This window comes from Camelus bactrianus, chromosome 12 (genome assembly GCF_048773025.1).
Source record: "Camelus bactrianus isolate YW-2024 breed Bactrian camel chromosome 12, ASM4877302v1, whole genome shotgun sequence".
NCBI classification, from domain to species: Eukaryota; Metazoa; Chordata; class Mammalia; order Artiodactyla; family Camelidae; genus Camelus; species Camelus bactrianus.
This window is the reverse complement of record NC_133550.1, coordinates 37,308,612-37,333,129: the sequence shown is the minus strand read 5'-3', so window position 1 is coordinate 37,333,129 and position 24,518 is coordinate 37,308,612.

Here is a 24,518-nt window from a genome sequence, read left to right as displayed (position 1 = left end):
CTTCCTAGCAAGAGGTCAGGGTGTTTAACAACTTCACGTGTACGATCAGCTTAGTGACTTCGCAGCAATCTCTTCCTGTATTTCATTCTGGTTGTCTTCTTCTTCCTCTTCCTCTTCCACATTTTCCTCCTTTTCCACCTCCACCTCCTTATTTAATAAACCCTATCATTTGGTTTTTATTTTGTCTAAGAGAAAAAGATAAGGAAAATGAATGCACCAGGAAGAGTCCTTCCAGCCCACAAGAGATCAACCTGCATTCCAGGTAGGGCTGTTCCTCCTGTGGTACCAGAAGGTGCCACGGGGGAAACAGCAGAAGTGGAATCTCTGAAAGATTAGGAGGATGCTGAGGCCAAACTGCAGGTGGTTAGCTGGGGTGGGAGGAAGTTCTAGTACAAGGGAAGAATCCAGATAGACACGAAGTTCCAACGAGTAAGAATAGAGCCAGGGCAGTTTAGAGACACATCTAAAGTCTAAATTAGAGACTGAAAGAGTCAAGCGACCAGAGGGCAGGGAATAAGTCCACCAGAAATAATCAGAGATGTGGGTTCAGTTTAAGTCCTAGATCAGAACCAAAGTGGATGTGGTATCAGGGATGCACAACTAAAGTCAGGGGGATGAATGACATCCAGGGCAAGGTTAGCGGCCAGTGCCCCAACTGCTCCAGACCCCATGTTCTTACTTTGAAGAATTGGATCTGGCTGTTGGCTGAGCATAGCAGCGATAAGAGGCTTCTTCCCCTGAGGAACAGCATGGACTCCAAGAGAGCAGATTAGATGTGGAGTTTATGACAACCTCTTCAAGCAATGATGCCAATTTCAAGTAGGTAGAGGTATGACTCTCTTCATCCTTTAATGGCAAGTGTCATATTTGGAAGAAGATGAAAGATTTCGGGGTTCAGATTATGGCCCCTTCCAAAGTAAAATCCTTGAACCCAATGATTCTCTCCATGAACAAATAGCAACCTCTTTTCTTTATCTTGCAAACAGAAGTTAAAATCATTTATCAATATTGGTGATGTGAAGTTTTACAAAATAATCCATTATAGTAACACTGTTAGCCTGCTTTAGAGGTTTTTACATTCTTTTTTTTTTTTCATTAAACGAACATAGATGTTAGAGTTGCTATTATTAGGAAGAATAGCAGCAGCATTTAATTTTACTTACACATTTTATTATATTTGCCCAACTGAGTGCTATTATGACCCAGAATAATGGAGGATGTTCATAACTTTCTCCCATCTCAAAATAAACCAAAGACTTAAAGTTTTCCCCAGGTACCTTTAGCCTTGAATTCAAGTATTATTCCTCCTTGTACATTCCTCCATCTTGTTCTATCAGAACTTCCAACGTTAAATATTGCTTCAAAACCCTGAGGGTTTTATAAGCTTAACCACAGGCTGCCTTTAAAGAGATTCACTTATAATTAACTAGTTGAATGTGTCTAACTATTACTTACTGTCCAAATAAATGCAAAATAAAGTACCTCTACTTAAATATACAAAACAGCCATCTATAAAATCATAAGCAATAAAGTTATATAGTTAGATTTGTCCCATTTCTTTGGTTAAGATAAAAATAGAATGTTAGCTTCTTAATAACATTTTCTCATACTAAAGGAAGATATAGCACTTTTGATTGCCTATCAACTTTAATATTTGCTGATATGGAAAAGTGCTAGTCTCTGCTAAATACGGAGAAGGCTTGACCTACTTTATTTGCTTTAAACATCTTGCATTTTAAAATGTAGGATCAAGGACTGTAGATTTTTATCATATTTCCCTAGCCTTCTCTAAAATAAAGGCAACACAGGGAAGTTTTGGAAGGAGAAAAGATGCAGGACTCTTGAGGGCAATTTGATAGAAAAGATTATTTTAAATAAATTTAAAAATGAGACACGCTGAGACTTGTGCAAGGAGAGACATGGAATTTTCTTCAAATCATGTGAAAAATCAGGTATATTCACAATAAATGCTTGGCTTGGAAAGATTTCATAAACCTGTGCCTCTCATTTGCTTGTCTCTCATAAATCTGTCACATACCAAGGTACATGAGATATTGGGAACTGTTCTTTGGGATTAATGGGAGAGAGGGCTGTGCTTGTTTGGAAGGAAAAGCCTACTTTTATGTGTCAAATTTGGGGACTGTTGACAGAGCACTCGACAGACACGGTTACTGGCGCAAATCAATTAAATCTAGACCAGAGAAGAGGAACGCAATGACATTGCCTTCAACAGACACAGCTGGGTGACAAGATGGGGCAGGAAACAATTTTGCAGCTATCAGCAACCCAGGCAAAAGGTTGCACGAGAAAATTCAACAGCAAAAAAGAACAAGGGAGAGCTGTGGAAGGAAGGAGGTGTCCAGGGCAAGTGTTGAGCCTACATGATGCCCAGGGCACGTAGAGAAATACGTGGGAGGGGATGGGAGTTGATTAAGAAGGGAGTTGTGTTCTGCAATTGGGAATGGCTGAAAGGCCAGAGAAACACGGTTTAATAGCTGATGTTTCCTATTTCTACCTCCCATTATGACATGAACTGGGACAACACGGTCTCAAACAGAATTTTCCAAGAAATGACAGAATTCCAAACACTGTTTCCCTATAATTTACAGTGTCTGGAATGCTGAGCACGAATCTGTTACTCGGCTATTAAACAGTCTTTAAAATGTTCTGGTTTGTGTCTGAATGGTTATGGCAGTCAAATAAAAATATATTATGCTCACTTGTCTCAGTCTGAGTGTCCCCCAAAGCAGATTCTGACATAAGGATTTCTGAGCATGTACCTCTTCAACCCCCTCCACTTAAGAGAAATATTACAAATGGATTTCTGGAGAGATGTTATAGTGTAATGGTTACAGGCAAAAATTCTCAAGCCAAACTACTTTTTATTGTCTGACGCTGCCACTTACTCACCATGTGGCCTTTGAGTAGTTACCTTGACCTTCTTATCAAAAAATGTTGATGCTACTAGGATCCAACTCCTAGAGCTGCTGCAAGTATAAAATAAATTAATACAAATACTGTGCTCAGAATAGGGTCAGGTCCATGGCAAGAAGAATTAGCTCTTCTTATCATGGATTTGTTTTTCATATAGCTTTGAAAATCCTTCTCAAAGCAGTGTTCCAGGAACCCACTGACAATGAATCAGGGTTGACACAAGAGATGAAGCCAATTTGTCTAGCCTTTATCCTCTATAAAGTGAAAGACAGTGAGACAGGAGGAAGACCTGTGTTTTTGTGTCCGTATAGCTTTAAAGACTATAAAGCACAGAGTCTCAGAGGAGAAAGGGACCGTAACAGTCAGCACTTTAACCTTTAACCTGCTCTGAAGGTGTCTTCTGTAATATGCCCTAACACACATGCATCTGGGCTTCTGCCTGGTACTCAATGCTCATCAAATTATTTAATGTTAATTTTTAAACATTGTCTTAGTTCAAGCTGCCATAACAAAATAACATGACTGGGTGGCTTAAACAACAGAAATGTATTTCTCACAGTTCTGGAGGCTGGAAAGTCTAGCATCAAGGTTCTGGCTCATCCAGGTTCTGATTAGGGCTCTCTTTCTGGCTTGCAGCCAGCCATCGTCTTGCTGTGATCTAACATGGTCTTTCCCTTGCGGTGTGCACATAAAGAGAGATCTGTTTCTCATCTTTAAAAGTTCTCCAACTCTGTAAGATGAACCTAATGATCTCATTTAACCTTAACTACCCCCTAAAAGTTCAATTCCAAATACAGTCACATTGGGGGTTAGGACCGCAACATATGGATGGGGCGGGGGGGGCGGGGAGAGACACAATTTTGTCCATAGCAAACATTTTAGTTTTATTGAACTAAATTTGGCCTCACCACAAGTCACAAATTTACCTGAGAGCAACAAAAGAGGAGATGAAACCTTCTCCACATGACAGATTTGTAAGAATTCAAAACACTTAAAGCATCCTTCTAATTTGACTTGTCTTCAGGTTAAATGTCCCCAGTTCTTTCAAAAATTTTTCACCTAGACTTTTCACCATCCCATGAATGCTATATCCTTTGTTAATTTCTAGACTTAAATATGGTATCTATAATTGAAAACAATGTTCCAAATGTGATTTGATTAATATAAAATGCAAAGGAATTAGTATCTTCTCTACTGTTGTAATTATTCTGGCTTTGAGGCAGGCTGAGACTGATTCACTGTTAGTCACTGGACGACAATTTATAGGTAATTCACTTACTACCTGGCATTTGAGGTACTCAGTAAGCACTGGCTGAATTGAACTGAAGTCTACTCTGACAGGGTTCTTTGATATAGCGAGTTTTACATTTTTCTGAATCATCTCCTGTCTAAAGGGTTCATGGAAGACTAGAAATCGGGCCACTCTGGAGTTCTCCTGATATTTTTGTATTTACAGTAAGAACAGTAATAAGGATCTGGACTAGTATGGAAAAACATTGCAATGGATGAATACAGAGTGCCTGCACTGAAGGAAAACTGATAATGTTGCTTTCATCTCTTTCCAGAATAGTGTGGACATAGCGAGAGAGTAAACCGGGGGCCATGCATGCTTCTGTTATGTGTCTTCAGTAATTGCTTTAACATGTGACTGCCATTTAAGCAATAAATGACATTTACTGAGGGTTTAATATGTCAGCCACTGTACCAGACACTTTCACTTTATCTTGTTAATCCCATCAACAGCCCTTGGAGGGAGGTCTTATTAGCCTCACTTTACAGAAAAGTTATAGAGTTTGCTTAATTTTACATGCTATTGTAACAAGCTAATCTACAAGCTAATTTTACATGCTATTTCTTGTATTGGCTGCCAAATCCCAAGTGCTTTCCACCACACCTGAGCTAGTGAACCTGGGGTATGCTGAGGATACTGGAAACCATAACTAATACACAGCTTATGATCCTGGGACATTATAATTTCCTGATGGCAGGTGGATTCATTTACCAGGGTTGCCACAACAAATACTACAGACTGGTGGCATGAACAATAGGAATTCATCTCAGAGTTCTGGAAGCTAGAAGTCCAAAGTCAAGATATGGGCAGAGCTGGCTTCTTCTGAAGCCTCTCCCCTTGGCTTGTAGATGGCCATCTTCTTCAGATGTCTTCACAAGGTCTCCCTTCTGTTTGCGTCAGGGTCTTAATCTCTTCTTATAAAGACATCAGTCTTATTGGATTAAGACTCACCCCAATGACCTCATTTAAACTTGTTTACCCCTTTAAAGACCCTTTCTCCAAACATAGTCATATTCTGAGGTACTGGCCAAGGGGAGTGAGGATTTCAACATAAGGATTTTAATGAGACACAATTTAGCTCATAATAGCAAGTAATTAAAAATATCTTAGAAGGTAAGTAAAATATAATGCACAAGAGCCTGGACTCAAACGTTTGACTGCTTTGGTTGAATCCTAATTGTTTCATTAACCAGCTGAGTGACCTTGGGTAAGTTATTTACCTGTCTATATCTCAGTCTCCTAATCTTTAAGATGGAGATGTAATAGTATATTTATAGGTTTTTTATGAGGATTAATTGAGTACACAAACGCACACACACATCTGAAATGCATTAAGTCCTGTATATGTATGAGATTATTACTTCATAGAATAGATAAAGTAAAATGGAAAATTCCTTTAATTTTAAAGTTAAAACATCATAGAATTTTTTCACTTATAGAAGGCTGCCTAAATCACAAATATCAATTTTTTCTCCATTTCTAATGGGATAGAGTAGAAAAAAAGTCTGAGAAGCAATTTATGCTACCATGGATTGCTCTTCATGCTAGGCAGACTTCTAAGACGCCTCCCAGTGATCCCAGTGATATTCGTGCCCCTGCAACCCCCTCCCTGTGAGTGTAGGCTGGACCTAGTTACTAACTTTCAATGAATAAAATATGGCAAAAGCGTTGGAATGGCACTTCCAAAATTAGGTTATAGAAACCTGTGACATCCATCCTGCTTACTTACTCTGTCTTCTGGCTCCTTCTGTCTACCTGCTCTGATAGAGCAAGTTGGTATGTTGAGAGTTGCCCTATGAATAAGGCAAGTGGCAAGTAACTTAGCACAGCTTCTGGCCAACAGATTTTAAGGAACTGAGGCCCTTGGTTCAACATCCTGAAAAGAACTTAATCTTGCTAACAACCATATAATTAGGTTTGGAAGAGTTCTTCCCTAAGCAAATTCTTTCATTTCAAGTTCTGGGAATGACTGAAGCCCCATTTGGCACCTGGATTACAGCTTGTGAGAGACCCTGTGCAGAAGACTCGGCTGAGCTGTGCCCAGATTCCTAACCTATAGAAACTATGAGGAAAGTAAACACTGTTGGTTCAAGCCACTGAGTTTTGGGGTAATCTTTTATGCAGCAATAGATAACTGATACAGTCTGCTGAAGGTGGAGAATATTGTGGAAGAAGATGGAGCCATTATGATTCAAATGGAAAACAAAATGCATGCAAACACAGCAGAAGGACCTAAAGAGGGCTAGAGAGGAGCTGTGCTCGGAAGATCCCAGCTATTTTCTAAGATTCACTCTGCACAAGTAGCTTTTCCCCATCAGCATGTTTGGAATCAACCCTCAATTGGATAGCTTGCAAATACCCTTGCTTTGCATTAGTTGCATGTCAAAGCACTTAAATTGCTCTACCTGCTCCAACACATTCACTCCTACTGTTTTCATCATTAATGAGGCATTCAGCTTTTATAATCTAGGAGATGACCTAAAGATCAGAGTTAATTTAATTTAAAATCAATGTACTAGAGAAGAAAGCCCCTGCCTCCAGTATTGACGTCAAACTGCAGGCTTCTGCAAACTCAGGGACAAAGACAGAGCAGTATATGCCATGGTATTATTTCTAGCCAGGTGCCTACAGTCACGCAGTCATAAAGTTCTACCAAAAGAGATGTTGAAAATTGGTCCCCACCTGATTAAATACTACTTATTGGAGGCTTTTGTTTGATAAAGTGAATTGCAAACAACTTCCTGGAATCATTATTGAGTCTTGAGTAGCTAAGACCAATATCAATGAATCCTACATCCCTGATATTTTGGATCAAGTTATTCATGACTGAGATAATCAAAAAACTTAGAGTAATGAGCAATGGTTCTTATAAAATGTTTGTGTTTTTAACTGAGTTCCATTTGTAACATTACTTCCTCCTATTGCAGGAAGTAAGAAGGCTCTGTGATGCAATGGCTGGAGGCATCTAATTCACATGCAGTTCTTTTCTCATCAAAGTCTGCTTTCTGATTTTTCTAGAGTCTGCAGTGAGATGGCTTCACAGTTAATTATTTTCTATTCATCCACTCATTCACTTGTTTATTCATTCAGCAAACACTTACTGCATATCTCTTCTGTGCCAAGCACCATGATAGGTCTTGGGGATTAAAAAATGAGTAACACAGTCTTTCAGTCAAAATACAGTAAGGTTTGTTATTGTAACAAATAAGCTCAGAATCATCTCAATGGCTTATCACAACAAGTTTACTTCTGGCTTACGTCAAGTCTACAAGGTCCACACGATACGTCTGTGGCAGCCCAGGCTTCTATATTTGCTGAGACAAGGGACTACCAAACCGAAAAGCCTGCTACCAGTAAATAAATGCTTCCATCAGAAAGAGACACAAGCTCTCCTGTTTGTATGGCCACATCTGCCCCTCAGACAGAAGTGCAGTCCACCCCTCAGCAGTTTCATTAGGAGGAAACGCAGAACTGGACACACTATTGTCTACCATACACAGACTTTGCCCCGACACCCCTCACTAAGTTTAGTTCTGGTAGCCTATGCAGACTTGTCATGGGCATTTGTATGATTTTTGCCAGGCCTTTAAAATATTAAACATATCTTGGTAACCCCCTAATATTGTTCTCATAGACAATTAAGGGAATGGAGACTCCAAGTTAGAAATGACCCATCTCCCTTTCTCTGAAGATGGTGTGGTCCTTCCCTCTCTTCTCCTCTGGCCCAGGTAGGAAAGTCTGATCACTTCTTGAAAGTGGAGAAAAGAGCAAAGGAGGATGTAGCTGAGACCAAGCTAGACTTTGAGAGTTATATTAAATTCTCCATCATTTATTTATCTGTGTAATCATTTAACCAGTTGACAACTATGTAATAAGCAACTCTACTATGTGCTGTGTGCTAGAAATGAGGTATTGATCAAAATAGACACTATTCAAACAATATATTGAGGGAGACTGTCAAGCAAATGAGCAATTACAATGCAGTGTAGTAAAAGCTTTGCTAGAAAAGTGCCGAGAGCTCTGGGGACACACTGGGGTACCCAATGGATGAGGGAAGGGTCCTGGACCTTAGACCTAAGGAAAGGTCTAAGGTGTGCAAAGGAGTAAACTAGGTGAAAAGAGCTGGGGGAATGAGTGATTGTTCCAGAAGACAAAGGCCTGGAGGAGAGAGTGAGGCAGAAGAGGGAGACAGAGAAAGAGAGAAGACAGCAGCAGAAACTTTTGACATGCTCAGGGAACTGCAAGAAGCCAGAGCATGGATCCAAGGTGGGGGAGTTTTGAGAGATGAGAGTAGAGCCACAAGGAGGAGCCAGGTTTCAAAGGACCTTGTCAGCCAAGAACAAGAGTTTGGACTTTTTCCTAAGAGCAGTCGGAAGCCACTGAGAGGCTTCAAACATGAGCAAGTGATATGACAGATACTTCCGGTTGGAAGTAACAACCGCCCTTCACAAAAGCCTGGCAGTTACTATGCTGCCAAAGGACCCGCCCCAGGCCTGCTCACAGCAGTCCTGGTCTTTGGCTGGTTTCCCTAGCAGGGCAATTTATGAGCAAGTGCATCAGGGATTTATGTGTTTGGGATGATCAGGAACACCAGGGGAGCCCCAACACAAAACTATTTTTTCCACTCCCTGCCAGCCACACTGAAACCCTACTCTTTATTCCTTTATTTTTTTTCATTTATTTGCTCAACCAAGCGCCTGCTATGCAGATGGAATAGAGCTTATGCAGTAAAGGAAAGGAGACAAGGACAGGGCTCTTGCTTTCAAAAGGCTAAAGGTCTAGCAGGGGAGATAAGACAAGTTGAATAGTATCACGTGAGGGAGGCGGACAGAGCTACAGGAACCCAGAGGAAGAATGAGCCTTTCAGGCTGGGTCCCCGGGGGAGGCTTTATGGAGAAAATACCACCAAGGCTGGGCCTTCAAAGATGAATCTGATTTTCTCAGGGCCACATTTTCATCAGAAGTCTTCCGGCTCTCTATGAGAGAAATTTAACTCAAATGAGCTTAAACAAAAAGAGGGTCTTATTGGCTTCCACACTGGGAGGTCCAGAGGTGTGGCTGACTTCAGGCCTAACTGGATCCAGGGACTTGATGTTGTACATCAAAGCACAATCTTCCTCTCTCCAGGCTTAGGAAAGACTCTCTCTGGCAGGCAAGATGGCTCTTAACAAACCCAGTGTAACCGTGCTGTAGGGCTGCCCTAATAAATCACCACAACTGGGGAACTGAAAACAGCAGGAAGGTATTCTCTCACAGTTCAGGAGGTCTGAAGTCTGAAACCAAGGTGTCAGCAGGGCTGATGCCTTCTAGAGGGTCTGAGGGAAAAAAATCTCTTCCATGACTCTCTTTTAAGCTTCTGTGGTTTGCCAGAAATCCTTGGCTTTTTTTTTTTTTTTTTTTTTTTTTGGTTTTTGATGCATCCCACAAATCTCTGCCTCCAGCTTCACACCATCATCTCCTCTGTGTTTCTCTTCTGTGCCTCTTTATTTAAAATTTCCCTCTCCTTTCTTAAGGATACCAGTCACTGGATTTAGGGCCCACCCTAAATGTACGATGATCTTTCTTGAGATCCTTAACTTAATCAAATCTACAAAGAACTTATTCCAAACAGGGTCATGGTCTGAGGTTTCAGGTGGACATACATTTTAAAGGGACTCTATTCAACCCACTACACCCAGAAAAGCCATCTTTCCCACTGTCTGTGGCACAAAATCCCCCTCCTGTTCACCTAGCTGAGGCCACGGGCCAGATCTGTGGTGGAGGAGTTGGCTGTGGAGTTCAGCCTCTCCACAACCACATGGAGTGAGTGCTCAGGGGAAAAGAGTTCTGCTCCCAAAGAACAGGAGAGGAAATATCAACGACAGGGTCCTGAAACCAGCTGGAGGGGCTTTCTGAGGGATGACACAGCACAGTCTTAGGAATCACTATGCTTCAGAACTGAATGGACTGCAGAGATAGTTAGTCTACACTGGCTTCTATTCCCTGTTATGGTTGAGAAGCACAGGACAAGGATTGAAGACCCCGGACCTAACAATCAGTGAGGGACATTCTGTTGAAGGACAGGTGCTCTCTGACCTGAATTTGGGGAGTGGGAGGTACCCAGAGAATGGGACAAACCAGACAGGCACAGAGCCAGTTCAAGAGATATGAATGGGTCTTCAGGACACATTTTACAGTAATTCCTACAGCTATCTCTGCCTTAATCTATTTAAGCATTTTGCCTATCAAGCTAAAAACTAAGCTATTGGTTTTCAGAGGCTACTCTGAAGACTGGTGTTGAGGCCATGTTTGCGTCTATCTTCAGTGAAATTAGAAAATTAAGAATAACATGGAACTACATGGGTTCAAATCCCAGCTGTGTGACCATGAGTAATAAATATACTTGACCTCTCTGAGCCTTAGATTTCCAGCACAAGTAAATTTGGGTTGCTCTGACTTAAAAAAAAAAATGAATAACATGAGACATTTTTAAAGCTAAATTAATTCAACTAAAAGGGCTACATTTTGTTCCTGAAATTAAATCCTTTCTACTTTTCTGGTATTTGTTAAGCTATTTTTAAAATTAAATCATGGTCATAGTAGAAAGTAATTTTTATCTTGTGACATTCAGTTTTGTAGCCTGTATCTGGCAAATGAAAATGTTGGCAACCCAAAAGATGGTGGTTTTCCATCTTTTTGGACAGGGAGGGCATTTTACTGACTTACGAAATCCAAAGGTCTTGGATCCCTACTCTTGACCAACTGCTTCATCTCACTAGGTGGCCCCAGAGCTGAGAAACCTCAGGGAGAAATCACAGGGGACTTCCCTGAACATTCATTTTTCTAAAGAGGAAGGTGACCTTAATTTTGAATTGACCTTTGCTGTGTTTGGAATGTTTTAAGAAAGCTCTTTTTTTCTTAGGATGAGATGGAGTTTGCTAGCTGCATTATTAGTTGCTAGGGGACATGCCACTTTGAAGTGAAGCATGCACATGGTACCTCCTAAACCTTTGTACCTTAGAGACCTTACCACCATTATTGCAAATGTTCAAAAACTACAAGACCTACTTGTCAGTCAAAGCAACTGAGCTGGTTGAAAGCCTCTGATTCATTTGAAAATCTTTACCTGTACTTTTCCGAACAGGAAAATTAGCAGGGCATTCTTCAGAGTAACGGACCTGGGAATTTGAATTTGATTTGTTTATCTACAACAACATCACACCAAGTTAGCATTAAGCATGCTTCAGCCAAACCTTACAATTGGTGACACCTGAGTTCTTCATCATCCATCACGCTACAAGCACTCGTGCCCCGCCACTCTGAAGCCACTCTTGTTAGAATAACTGTTTGGAGGTGGGGGGCCATTGTGAAAGCCTACTTAAGAAACCAGTTAGATATAAAGCAATTCTTTCCTGGGACTTAGAAGGATGAACCTAACCAGGAAGCAAAGAGATATTTAAGAATAGCATATTGGCCATCCACTGGGGTACGGAAAGAGACCTGCATTTTTTTTAGGTGGTACTATTGGATCCACTCTCTCCACCTCCCCCAGCTTCCTTTAGGTTTGGTCAGTTCCTAAAGAATAAAGGAGATAAGCAATGCTAAATAGCCAGCAAAGAAAAGAAATGAGAGTAATCACGTATGCGATCAATGCCTCACCCTCCAGACCTTAGGGCAGAGGAAACAGTACACATCCCTGACCTGTTTCTTATTTACTCATTGGTTTATTCATTATTTATTAGTTGATCCATTCATTCACTGATCGGTTAAAAATCATAATTTTATTAGTGACTATTACATGCAAGGTATTCTTGTCTTAGGACCATAGGATATAGAGATAATTAAAATGAACTTAATGGAAAGGAGCTTTTAGGAAACTCATTTTAGCCTGGTGCTAAGGAGATTGTTGGTGTCCTGAGGTCCCCTGGGTATCCTGTTGGCCTCAAAAGTGTTGAGCAGGTTTCAGGCTTCTATTTCAGAAGATGAGAAGCAGTCTGTCTGATTAGGCCTAATATTTTAAGGGAGAGAAACATAGCATTGATGAGTCCTTCCCAGGGACAGTCAGCTCCCAAGGGAAGGAAAGCAGACAAAGACTTAAGGCATATGGCTGTCCAGGAAGAATGCATGTGTCTCCTGAACTTAAATCCAGGGGAAAGCTCACTGGGAAAGAAGGGAAAAGACTAGTCACTAACCACCCTGATTTGCCATTAATAAAATTTGTACTTAATGGTATTAAGAACCATTATAGATTAATGGATATTAATAACCAATCCAAGCACAGGTTTCATGGCTACTCATGACCATCACAGGGCTGGAGACACAGAAAAACAAAACATAGTTCCTACCCTACAGGAGCTCCTTATACAGTCATGGAGGAATATTGGTAAAGAAAAAGAAGAAGTCTTGCTTTCAACTGAGCTTTACAAAACATAAGAGGGACGATAAAATCTTTTCATCCTTCTGGCCTCTCATTGGAGGGCTGGTTCTATCTGTTATTGAAAGCAATAATAGCCACATATACTGCATACTTCCTGTGTGCCAGGTGCTACTCTAACTGCACTGCATTCATTATCTTGCTTAAAACCCTGTGAGATGGGCAGTGTTATTACTCTGGATTTGCACATGAGGAAGTGGAGACACAGAGAGCGTATGTGACTTGCATGAGGTTGTAAGACTGGTAAGCAGTGGAGCTAGCACTCCAATTCAGGCAGCTGACAAGAGAGCTTCTGTGGGTAACTATCGTGCTATGTGCTCTGCGTCTGGGACTGCTGTGTCAGAACCAGGGCTCAGCAGGCGTCAGAGTGGGCAAGACAGGGTGGGCTGGTTTCTAGAGACGAAATGGGGGGTAGAGCAGGTGTTTTCAGGACAGGTTCTATCAGCCAGAAATGTCATAAATGGAGGTGAGCATCCAACAATGTGTGAGATTAGCCAGGTGGGAGGGATGAGCTTTGGAAACTTGATAAGCTTACAGGGGTAAAGGAGGGGCCTGGGGAGATGCTGATGTCCCTAAGGGTGAGGAAATGTAGCCACACTGACAGATCCCAGGAGATGGAGCCAGGTGGTACTCTAAGCGAGTGGATGGTAACAAAACTAACCTATGGATGACCTGCAAGTGACTGTGTATTGGTTGTGTTCTGGTTTTGTTCCAAATAAAAGAAACAAAACATAAACCAGTTTAAATAAACAAGAAAATGTATTGGGTCATACAACTGAAATGTTCACGGGTGTGTTAGCTTCAGGAATGTCTGGATTCAGCTGCCCAAATCAAAAATCTGTCTCTTTATCTCTAGATTCTGCTTTTTTGCTGACTTCATTCTCAACCAGACTATCTCCCTGTAGTAGCTTCTGAGAGCTTAGCATTGACAGTGGAAAGAAAGCTGCTTTTTCCCAATAATTCTCAATAATTATTCCCAATAATTATAATTGAATTAAACCAATATTTACCAATATATACCAGCATAAGGAATGCAGCAGTGAAAAGAATAAGTTTCCTTCCTCATGGAGGTTACATCTAGTAGCGAAAAAAACAGACAGACAATAAACAAATACAAGCATAGTGTTGGGTAGTGATAAGTGCTTCTGAAGAAAAAAATCAGGGTAAGGGGAGAGAGATATGAAAATGTGATTGTAGATAAGGACTGAATTATTATGGACTGAATGTGTCCCCTTAAAATTCAAATGCTAAAATCCTAACCCCCAAAGTTATGGCATTAGGAGAGGGGCCGCTGGGAGGTGTTAGGTCAGGAGAGTGGAGGCTTCAAGAATGAGATCAGTGCCCTTAACACAGACCCAGAGAGCTTTCTCCTTCTTTCCACTATGTGGAGATTCAAGAAGTCGGCAGTCTGCAGCCCAGAGGAGGGTCCTCACCAGAACCTGACTGTGCTGGCACCCGATCTCGGGATTCAGCCTTCAGAACTATGAGAAAGAAACGTCTGTTGTGTATAAACCACCCAGACTACGGTCCTGTGTTACAGCAGCTTAAGCGGACTACGGCAGTGATTAAGGAAAGTCTCGCCGAGGAAGTGACATCTGAGCGGCTGAATGAAGTGAGCCTTGTAGACATCCGGAGGAAGAGCACTCTGGGAGCGGGGAGAGCTAACAAAGCCGTGTCTGTGCACTTGGGGAACACAGGCTTTCCATGTCATGCTGAGCATGAGAAGGCGTGGAAGGTTTGGACCCTGAACTCAAGGAGTTAGTAGTCAAATAGGGAGAAATGAGCAGGTTAAAATATGTGAGCAGTATAGGTTGATTGACATCATGATATGCACCTGACACTGAGGGTTAGGGCGCCGTGAGGGCATGAAGGCGGGACAGGAATGATCAGGGAAGGCCTTAGTTTGTTATCAAGCCTTTACTTCCTAGGGTTAAAAATATAGCAGTCTGATCATCACACACAGTAAAGAGGACCATGGCTGTGAGTTCCATACCTGAGTCTTTACTGATTGTTTCCTCTTACTGTTTCCACAATGCAACTTGTCAAGAGGAGCAAGTTATACCCAGATCTGAGTATTTGTACAAAGGCCTGTAGCATGTTCTCATTGACATGGTGATGAATCTGAACCCCAGCAAGAAACAATGGACAAAGCAGCTTTGCTTCACAAAGGTTAACCTTAAAATCTAATGTTGTCATGTTGCTGCAAATAAAGGGACATTTGCTAAAAGTCCCCAACTAAAGCCACCAATCAAACTTGCCTTGCCCTTTCTGGCTTTTCCTCTTTCTGTCTCCTGCACTGAAGAATGATTTATCTTTTAACTTAGACTTAATTCACAATTTCACAATTAATTAAACATCAGCCTAATCATTATACCCACAAAGCATTTAAACTGATGTTGGGAGAATGATGGGGAAATGAATAATGCTTTGAAGGTCCAAATCAAGTTATTTGATTAATGAATATTCCACAAGGGCATTTGGGAGATGACCTCTGTTGATGACTTAAAAAAAGACATGTCTGTTTAGATAATGAGAAGACAAAGCAAGCTTGAGTTATCTCTGGGTGTACTTTGTGCAGAATTACAAGGATTAATCCATACAAAGTGTATTACTTTTCCCGTGGCTTGTTGGAGATAACATAGAATTGTAAGATCAATAAATAAAGTTTGGCATTTCAGAGATGCTGCTTGATGATAAACTGTGCAGTGCGCACCCCAGACCGCCAGCCATGGTGGCTCTGAGCGCAAGACGCCCACCAGAGGCTTATGAAAGAAAGCTGGGCTTGTTTCTGATAAGGCTTGCTGTGGGGTGGGCTGTTTGCCTCATAAGCTCTCCATAATCCCTCCTAACACCTGACCTTTTGATTTCTTAGATGTAGAAGAAGAAAATTGGTTGTCACCAGCTTCCTGTATATTCAAACAAATAAGAAACAGCTTACCTTGTTTTGTGATTTAGAAGGAACCTTTTCCCAGCAGTTTCATGATCAAAAACGCATATTGCAAAAGGGAATCGAACATAGGTCAAAGACGCTGACTGCAGCACACGATAAGAGTCGGACTCAGAGGAGGAGGTGTTTCGATCACAACCAGACTGGATTCTTTAGCGAAAAACACGTTATCACAAAACTGACATTGTAATCTCAGACAGTTAAGTTACATTTTGTCCTTAATTATGTGAAATCTTAGAACATTTCAAGCTGAATCAAAAATTGGGATCATCAGAGTCCCCAGAGGACTGGGGTTGTTTGAACATGAAGCAAATGCTAGAGATTTAATTGCTATGGCAAACAAAATAGTTCTTTCCCTCCTGAGCTGTTTTTTTTTTCCTTTAAAGCATGGAAGCAATCCTCCAAAAGCAGGGTTTACATTCATTCAATAGATAACTAATAGTCCAGAGCCTCCTGGTGCTAAATCATTTCTCCAGAGCAAGTTGAGAACTTGAACTCTTATGGAACCCAGAGGACCTTTGGATGCCTTGCATAGGGAGAGGCTGGAAGGGGACCAACTATTGGTGCCCACCTCCTTCCCACTGTATGAAGGATGAGTTACCATTTTCTGAAACCATCTGTTAAGCAACTCTGAATGAGTCTAACTCCAAGGGAAGAAAGATGGAGTACTCTTTTAGAAACAGGAGACTTTCTGATGTGGTTCAGACTTCAAGGCTGTAATTTGGAATAATAGAAATTTTAGTAATTACAAGGTCCTGTATCTAGTGGTGGCATTGAAACTGATTACCTCTTCAACTTTGAGCAAGTTGCTTAATTTCCTTCTTCTAAAAATGGAGGAGCTTTGCTCAGCTCAAAGTTTCCTTTCAGCTCAGAATCTCTCTTCTATTCCGTTGCATGGGTGAGAAAATCAGGAAGTATGGCACTGAGATTATTTGTAGTTGTTGTGACCCGACCATTAGGAAAATAGTTTATTAACCTTTTGAGTAGTTGTCTTTTAGAACTGAGTCCTCAGTTTTGACTTTTCAGATGTCCTTTAACATAAATCGCCCAACAGTAAGTTATTTATTACAATCTGCATTTATTTGCACTCATTTCCAAAAATTACTTGAGAGCCAGGTTTCTCATATCATTTGTCATATTGAATGATGATTTTGGCATTTTTTGGCATACAATCCTTTTGGACTTGGGATATTCTATCCCATACAGTATTTCCATAGGTTATTGTCAAGCAGATATCCTTGCTTTAATTTGGTCTTAAAATGATTTCCTTATGCTGAATATTTCCAAGATTACCTTCCTCCAGGAGATCATTTAAAAGTCAAATGACAAGTCTGGCTTGCATTTTCCCTTTTCAAGTCTAGGAAGAAGACTTTCTCGAAATATTTGGCATCTTGCTCTTTGGCAAAGCAGTACCTGGGGATTGCCCAGGATGTCAAGCACTTTTTGGTTTCTAATCCTTTGCTCTCTCTTCTCACAAAGGGAGACATCCTTGTCATTGGGATCGACTCATACCTGGAGCAAGAGGAGTTTGAGTAAATCTATTACCTCTCTCTGGGCCTTGCTCAACACTCCTTTAGCTTGGACTTTGAGCCCCACTCCAGTGACTGATTTTCTACCATTCTGCCTTCATTTTTGTATCTTCTCTGAAGCCTCAGTTCTTGAGAACAATGGTGACCTGTTCTTCAAACCGGTGCTCAGTCACTGGCTATCTGATATTACCTGAAATTCTTCCCTGACGCCATCTACTTGCCTGGCTGTATCAATAAACATTAGATCTTGTTCTTGTTCATTGAAAGCTTACGACTCTTCAGGAGTGCTCTCAGGGACAAGCCACCAGGGCTCCAGGGACCAGGTTTTTGCTCTTCTGACTTTGGATGCAACTTGTATTCATTTCTTGACTCTAGTCCAACCAGAACTGACACTTGGCATTAACACCCTAGGTGATCCCAATGATTACAATTTTAATGATGCACAGCACTATCTTTAGTCAACTAACATAAACATTTTCCTTATTAGAAACTGATCAATATGCAAATTCTTTTAGTCACTGTTCGTTGACAACCAATCTCATCCTCCAGAGTCTATACAGGGACCTGGATTTCACAGTACCAGATGCACCTGAACCGTGACAATCCCAGATTGGACTCATAAATAGAACTGCCACACTACTGAGTTAACCATCATGATATCTTGGTACTTCTGCTTCCTATCCGAATGACTGCTTCTCCACATCGGCAAGCTCATTTTATTAGGAATGTCTGGTTTCTTGTTTTAGGGTCTCCTCTTTCTGGCCCCAGGATAGCCAACTACACTCTGCTCATCCACATGCAAAAAAAAAAAAAGCCAAGAAGTCTTATTGAATAACAGATTGACATAGGGCAGCTCTGCTAACAGAAAATGCCCCATTATTCAGAAACTGTAATGCTACCAGTATCTTTCCAATTTTCCATTTGCTCCTATTTTTTCCCATCTTCTCCCTTTCAGAGTGGGTGCTACCTTCTCATTAGTATCTCAGCAGGAAGAGTCTTCACAGAGAAAGTTTGCTGGAGCCGTCCTGGTGGAAACCTGTTCCCCTGCTTGTATTTTCATGACTGAAACCCATGGTTATATTTGCTACCTAACCTTTGTCACCTGGCTTTTATGAAAGAAAAGGAATTTGAGAAGCAAATGTAGTAAGAATCTAAAAAAGACCAGAAAGTGTACTTAAGGATTGGGTCTCCAGCAGTGCGGAGGTGTTTGGGAGAGGAGGTGCAATCTTTATTCAGAAATGGACCCAATTCCAAGGGCTTTTAGTACAGGGAAATCACACAGTTGATAATCATCAGATACGATTTTTACATTGAACTGTCATTATGGAGTCCCACTTTAAGACACTAAACTTATTTTCCCCACTCTGTGAAAGTTCAAAATCAGGGCTATTGTGAGTCTACCATACTTTTAAAGTCAGTGGGAGGGAGGGAATTTCCCCTATTTCCTGCAGCAAAAGGCATTTTTACACATACAGCAGAATACATATAAAGAATTCTTAGGATCCTGGCATATGGCAGATGTTAAATTTGGCCTAGGGAGTAACACCTCCCAAGAAAAAGTGAAGTGAGGGAAGCCTTGCTGTATAGTGTTTTCAGTGCAAACTTGCAAGTCAAATGCTGGGGCTATGGGTGACTGCGGGGCAGAAATCAGCGTTAGTCTCATTTTGGATTCACTTCCCCTGGGCTGTCGGGAGTCTTGTACCCCTTGGGGCTTGGATGTAAAGAGGATGCAACAGTCTGTAGGATCTTCCCTAGGATCCTTGAGTGTGGGTATTGTGATGTATGAGGGTGCTACTGAGCTATTCTGAACAATAATTTTTCCTCCAGACAAGTTCTAGGATTTGAAGACACAAGTGGAAGTGGAAATGGGGGGGGGGGGTGGCACAAATGCAGTGGTCTGCACCCTATCTTTGTGAGCTGTCTTTAAGACATCATTTGTGTTTGCTTTAACTAGCTGTGGCTTCTCCCAGGAGGAGAATGTAGATAACCTTTTCCATTAGGTGCCACTGGAAGGACTGGCTGGAACACATTTCATTGCAAAGAATAAAAGCTTTGCTAAATTAACCAAAAATACAGAAGGAGCTTATGGGACACATTTGTGAGAGGCTCAGCTAACCTTCATACTGGCTGGCTCTGGAAACATGACGTGTCAAGACTGAAGGACTTCCTTTCCGCGACTATCTTTTCCCTTCTTGCCCATGGCCCAATATGATCTTAGTTTGTCCAGGTTCCCACAGAGGTAATCCAATCCACTCTGTTCAACTTTAGGAGTGTTTCCAGTATCATCCCCTAGTCCAAACAGCACTAGCCAGGAAGGGACTCTTCTATGCCTACTCCCCAGCAAGGTGATGAGCAAATGGTGGACACTTAATCAATATATGTTTGTCCAATTAATGAATGAATGAGTCAAATGGTCTTTAATGAATTAGAGAAAGATCACTGCAAAACCTCTTTACCCAAAATATCAGGGAAGCAATGGTCTCATGGAAAACAAAAAAATCACTTGAATGAGGAATAAACAAATGTTCACTAATACAAGGACCTCTGCTTTATATTCTGGATGATGCTACATGAGGAGGGAGGCAGAACAGAAAAAAACAGCTATAGGTGCCCCAGGACAATGGGGAGGGCTTATTTCTCATAGAGAGGAATATAGGATGCTGGGATCCCCAAAGCTGCCTAATACACTGGCTTCATGTATCAACCTTCTCAGAAACATCATGTCTGAACAAGAAGATTCCCAGGTGAGGACCACAAAAGATAAAGACTTTATGCTTTGTGACTGTCTGAAATATTTTGCACAGTTAAGACTCCAAAACATTCCATAGGGATGCCCCCTTATAAAGACCCCTTCTTTGACCAAACTTTATTCAGGCTCCTCTGAGCTCTCTTTGACTAAGCTTCAATCTTGGCCTGCCTCTAGCAAGCATTCTGTCAGGCCAGTTTAGCAATCATCCCATACCCTTGGTATTTCCTCTCAGTAATTTTCTGTCTCCTGACCCTCTCACTCTCCTATAAATCTCCAGCTGTCCTTGCTATATTTGGGGTTGAGTTCAATCTTTCTCCCCTATTGCAATAGCCGTGGATGAAGTCTTCCTTAACCATCGTTAAAAACTGTTGGAATAATTTATCTTTTATACACCTTATCCACTCACAAGCTCGTCTTCCCCCGAGGATGCCTTTCCTGGCCTCTCTGGGGAAGAAGGGATAATGGTTGCCACTTTGTGCAGCACCATCTAGAATATAAGACAGAGATCCTTACGTCAGTGAACTTTTGTGCTTATTCCTCATTCAAGTCAATTTTTTTTTCTTAGAGACAATATTTTTCTTCTCTGGTATTTTGGGTAAAGATATTTTACAATGATATTTCCTTAATTCATTTAAAGATTATTTGATTCAATCATTTGTTCAACAAAAATATATTGAGGGACCACCACTTGCTCATAATTATACAAGGTATTAGGCATAAAGAATCCTTATAACTCATTGTTTTGTTTTTAGTTAATTTTTAAACTACTAAAAAATTAAATGAATACACCAGTAAAAATGGAATACCCTCAAGCACACACCACCTCGCTCCCTTCTCTCAGCCTCTAATCTCCCAGGGAGGTTCTGACAGATTTTTCTTCAAGTCCAAACATATGATCATGGGTTCGAGAGAGCCAACCGGATTCTCTCTCTTACCATTTGCAATTGATATCTCATCTTCTTTTCCTTCACCAAAAGCTTTAAAATAATCTTGATGTCAAGGGAGTCAACTTTCATGTACAGTGTCTAGAACATTGTAGAGATTCCACAAAGGTCTGTTGAATAAGTAATCTTGCACACAGACTCCCTGCCTAATCCAAGAGCACCTGTTGCTCCCATGGAAACTTTTATATGTACTTTGCCACCAACGAGAGTTTTTTCATCTATCTACTATTGTACAAATATACCCTTGTATGTATATAGTCCATGCTGGTTTGCTCTTGTCTTCTATGTGTATCTTGTCTCCCAACTAGAATAAAAACTTCTGGAAAGTTCAAGGGTAAAGCTCACATTGTTCAAAGATGGCAACGTGCCTGTCTTTGAACTAGGTACTGGGGACATGATAACAGCTAGTATTCATGAGCACTTACTGCAAGCCACAAACTTCATTAAGCAGTTAAAGTAAACTAACTCTTTAATCTCCATTACAATGATGAGGCAGGTACTATGTATTATTAGCAACCCTTTACTGAAACTAAGGCACAGAGAGGTTAAGTAACTTGCCTAAGGCTGCTCAGCAAGAAGTAGAGCCAGAGTTCAAGCCCATACAGTCTAAATCCAGACTCCACGCAGCTGCTGAGATCTCTGTTTTACAGTCTGACTCATAACTCCTGGTTAATTAATTTGAATATATGGGAAGATGAAAGTTTTCTATCATTCACTCAATCCTAAAAGAACTGTGTTAGAGAAAATAGGTTGGCAAGTTTGACATCTTTTTAGCTGGTTTGCTTGAAGAGACGCCTGCTGTTCTGGAAATAACTTCAGCATGACACTGTGTTTTGCCAGCCTCCCAGCTAACTTTAAATCGTGTGGGTCACAACTATAAATGCTCTGTCCTTTTTCTTGTCGGGATTTTGAATTTGCAGAGCTTACATAAGTAGATGTTGTTAAGACAAGGATGAGAGATGATTTGATTCGGGTATATTTGCTCAGGAAGAAAGTGCAATAGAGAATTAGCCCCGAAGGGAAGGACTTCTGATATCAGTTTTTCATTTCCCAGAGAATCCACTGTGCCTCTAAGCAAGTCATTTCACTTCTATCTGCCTGTTTACTCGTCTTTAAAATGTGCAAGATAATCCCTATGCCTCCTGGAAGCAGATAAAGATGCTAGCTTATTTAAATATCAGAAGAAAATAGGATGAAAAATTCTATGATTACATGTCCCTGTTACACTAAACAACAGCAGATGTGTACAACGTTTAAGTGACCCAAAGCCTTGATATGCAGGTAGCACATCCACAAAATTAAGCCCCATTTGGCAACATTATGAAAGGGGGGCTGTTTTCCTGCTTATACCCACCCACTCTGGGTACCTGAAGTTTGACCGAAAGAGCCTTTGAGAATCTATTCTAGAGGAACCAGTTTAAAATACCATTAGGAGGGGCTTTAACTCTAGACTTCAGGAAGATGAAAGGATGGTCAGAATAACATGAATATACACTTTAAACAGACTAGGATATCATTATACACACATACCAAGTGGTAAATTCTATGCCCATTAAATTCTGAGATAAGCTACAAATTTGTCCTTAGAAACTGATGACAACCCTTAACCAATGAGGTCAAAATAAAAGGCTCATCCATTAAGAGGTCTTTATTCAGACTCTCCTGGATTTGTGTGTGTTTCTCATCATCTGTCCTGAGTTTGGTAGCATCTTTGTATTAGTCTTCGTTTCTCTTCTAAAGTGACTCTCAGTCAAGTGTGTTGGCATAAAGTTCATTCAAAGTGTCCTTTATCAACAGACAGGGACTTTGACACTCTCTAATAGGCTCCCCAGGATGCCTGTAGACATGATTTGTTAAACGTGGGCTGGTGTATCTAATTCACTGTTTCCTATGCTCTCTACTGTGTTGTGTAATGAACAGACATATTTAATCACCTGGCTGGGGTCCAAGCTGAAGATGAAGGCGTCTTTCAGCACCCTGAATAGTCAGTTGTCAACACAGCCCTGAACTTGCAAAAAAAACAAAACCAAACACCTTTATGACTAATGTCATTATGCCTTTATCATTAAGTTTTTTTACTGCCCTAACACCAAGTGCTAAGTGCCATCTTGACTTTCTTTTGGATAATGAAATACAAAACCTATTGTGTGTGTGAGAAAGTGATGAAGTAAAGGGAATAATAGGGAACTAACTTCAGGAAGCGAAGGAGAAAAAAAAATGTGTCCTGTATATCATATCTGGTTCTGCATTAGGATTGTGGGAAGATGGTTCTCCTTAGTTCCTTCCTTCTGAGGAAACAAATATTTTGTATGTGCCTTTGGTGCAGGGAGCTGCTATCTTTGGTTACTTCTACTCCAATCCAGTGGCTCAATCTTTTCACAGTTATTAGGAGCTGTCTGGAATACAAGAATAAGAGACACATTCTACATTTGAAATTCTATGGAATAAGAGGGATGGATTAGTAAGCAAGAAACTCACGTGTATTGACAGCACAGCTTTCAGACCAGGTCGTGCTATATTTCTAAGTATACTAGGAATGCAACCATACTTTGTAAATGATGAAGGGTTATCTAAACACAAGGTAGCTATTTTGTTGTAAGAAGAGTCTAGGTATTTGCACACGTGTTGGCATTTAAATACATCAGCAGTGGACAATTAAGCTCAGAAGCATAAGCACTCAGCTAGACTAGGTCTTCTTCCAGGCAGGGTGCAATCAAAGCCCATTTTCCATCTGACTTGGACCACCCTTTCTAACTTACATGTTGGTAGAGGTGAGGTCTGTCTGCTGGTAGCCCCTCATCATGATCTCATCTGAGAAGGCAGACCTAATGAACTACGTACATGGGGGCAAGATTTGTGTGCAGATGTTTGGACCATTAGTTCTGTGCTGTTTGTGACATGGTGAGGACAAGACAGTCCTGGCATCTGGTCACACCTCATCATGACAAGCCATCATTACAAACCTCCCACAGATGGGAGGCCCTGCTATCTTGGCAAAAGGTGGGTTCTTGATTCCACCTTCTTTTTCAATGTTCCCTGCCAGTAAATACTTGAATTGAATACTCTTAACAAGAGGGGTTCAAACTGGAGTTTTTCAATTTGATATGGCATAAACCGTAGGAGGATTCTCTCACCTCTTTTCAGGAGAGAGTTGTGTCATGAATGGCTCAAGGCTCCTCACTAGTAACTGGAGGTGTGATCAGGGCGTTGTTGTGGAGAACCAGAGATGTCTTCACCCTTGAATTTGGCTCCTCTGCTTCCCACCAGTGTGAACACACACAGTTTACTTAGATTTTCCTAACTTTAGTTACCTCATCTACCAAACAGCAGTAATAGTACCCACTTCATAGGACAGTGTGAGTGTGGGCTTTACCTGCAGGCGTTCCTTCAGCAGAGGTTTCCCAAAAGTCTCAGCTTACTTTAAATCATTGTCAATGTAACCTCTTTGAAGACTTCTAGCAGACAGAGAGAACCGCTTGGTGATAACTGTCAGCTCTCTTAGCCAGCAAGGACACCATACTTGTGATTAGAAGATTCAACAAAGAAGAAGAGTGAATCTCATGCCCAGGAGGGACTGTGATGGTGTAGGCTTGGAATGTGTCAGACGCACTGTGCTCCCCTGAGCCCATGCCAATCACTCAGGTGTACGTGTGCACTTCATGCTCCCCACCAGACCTCCCTCAGTGTCTGTGGCTCCAAGCCTATAAGCCA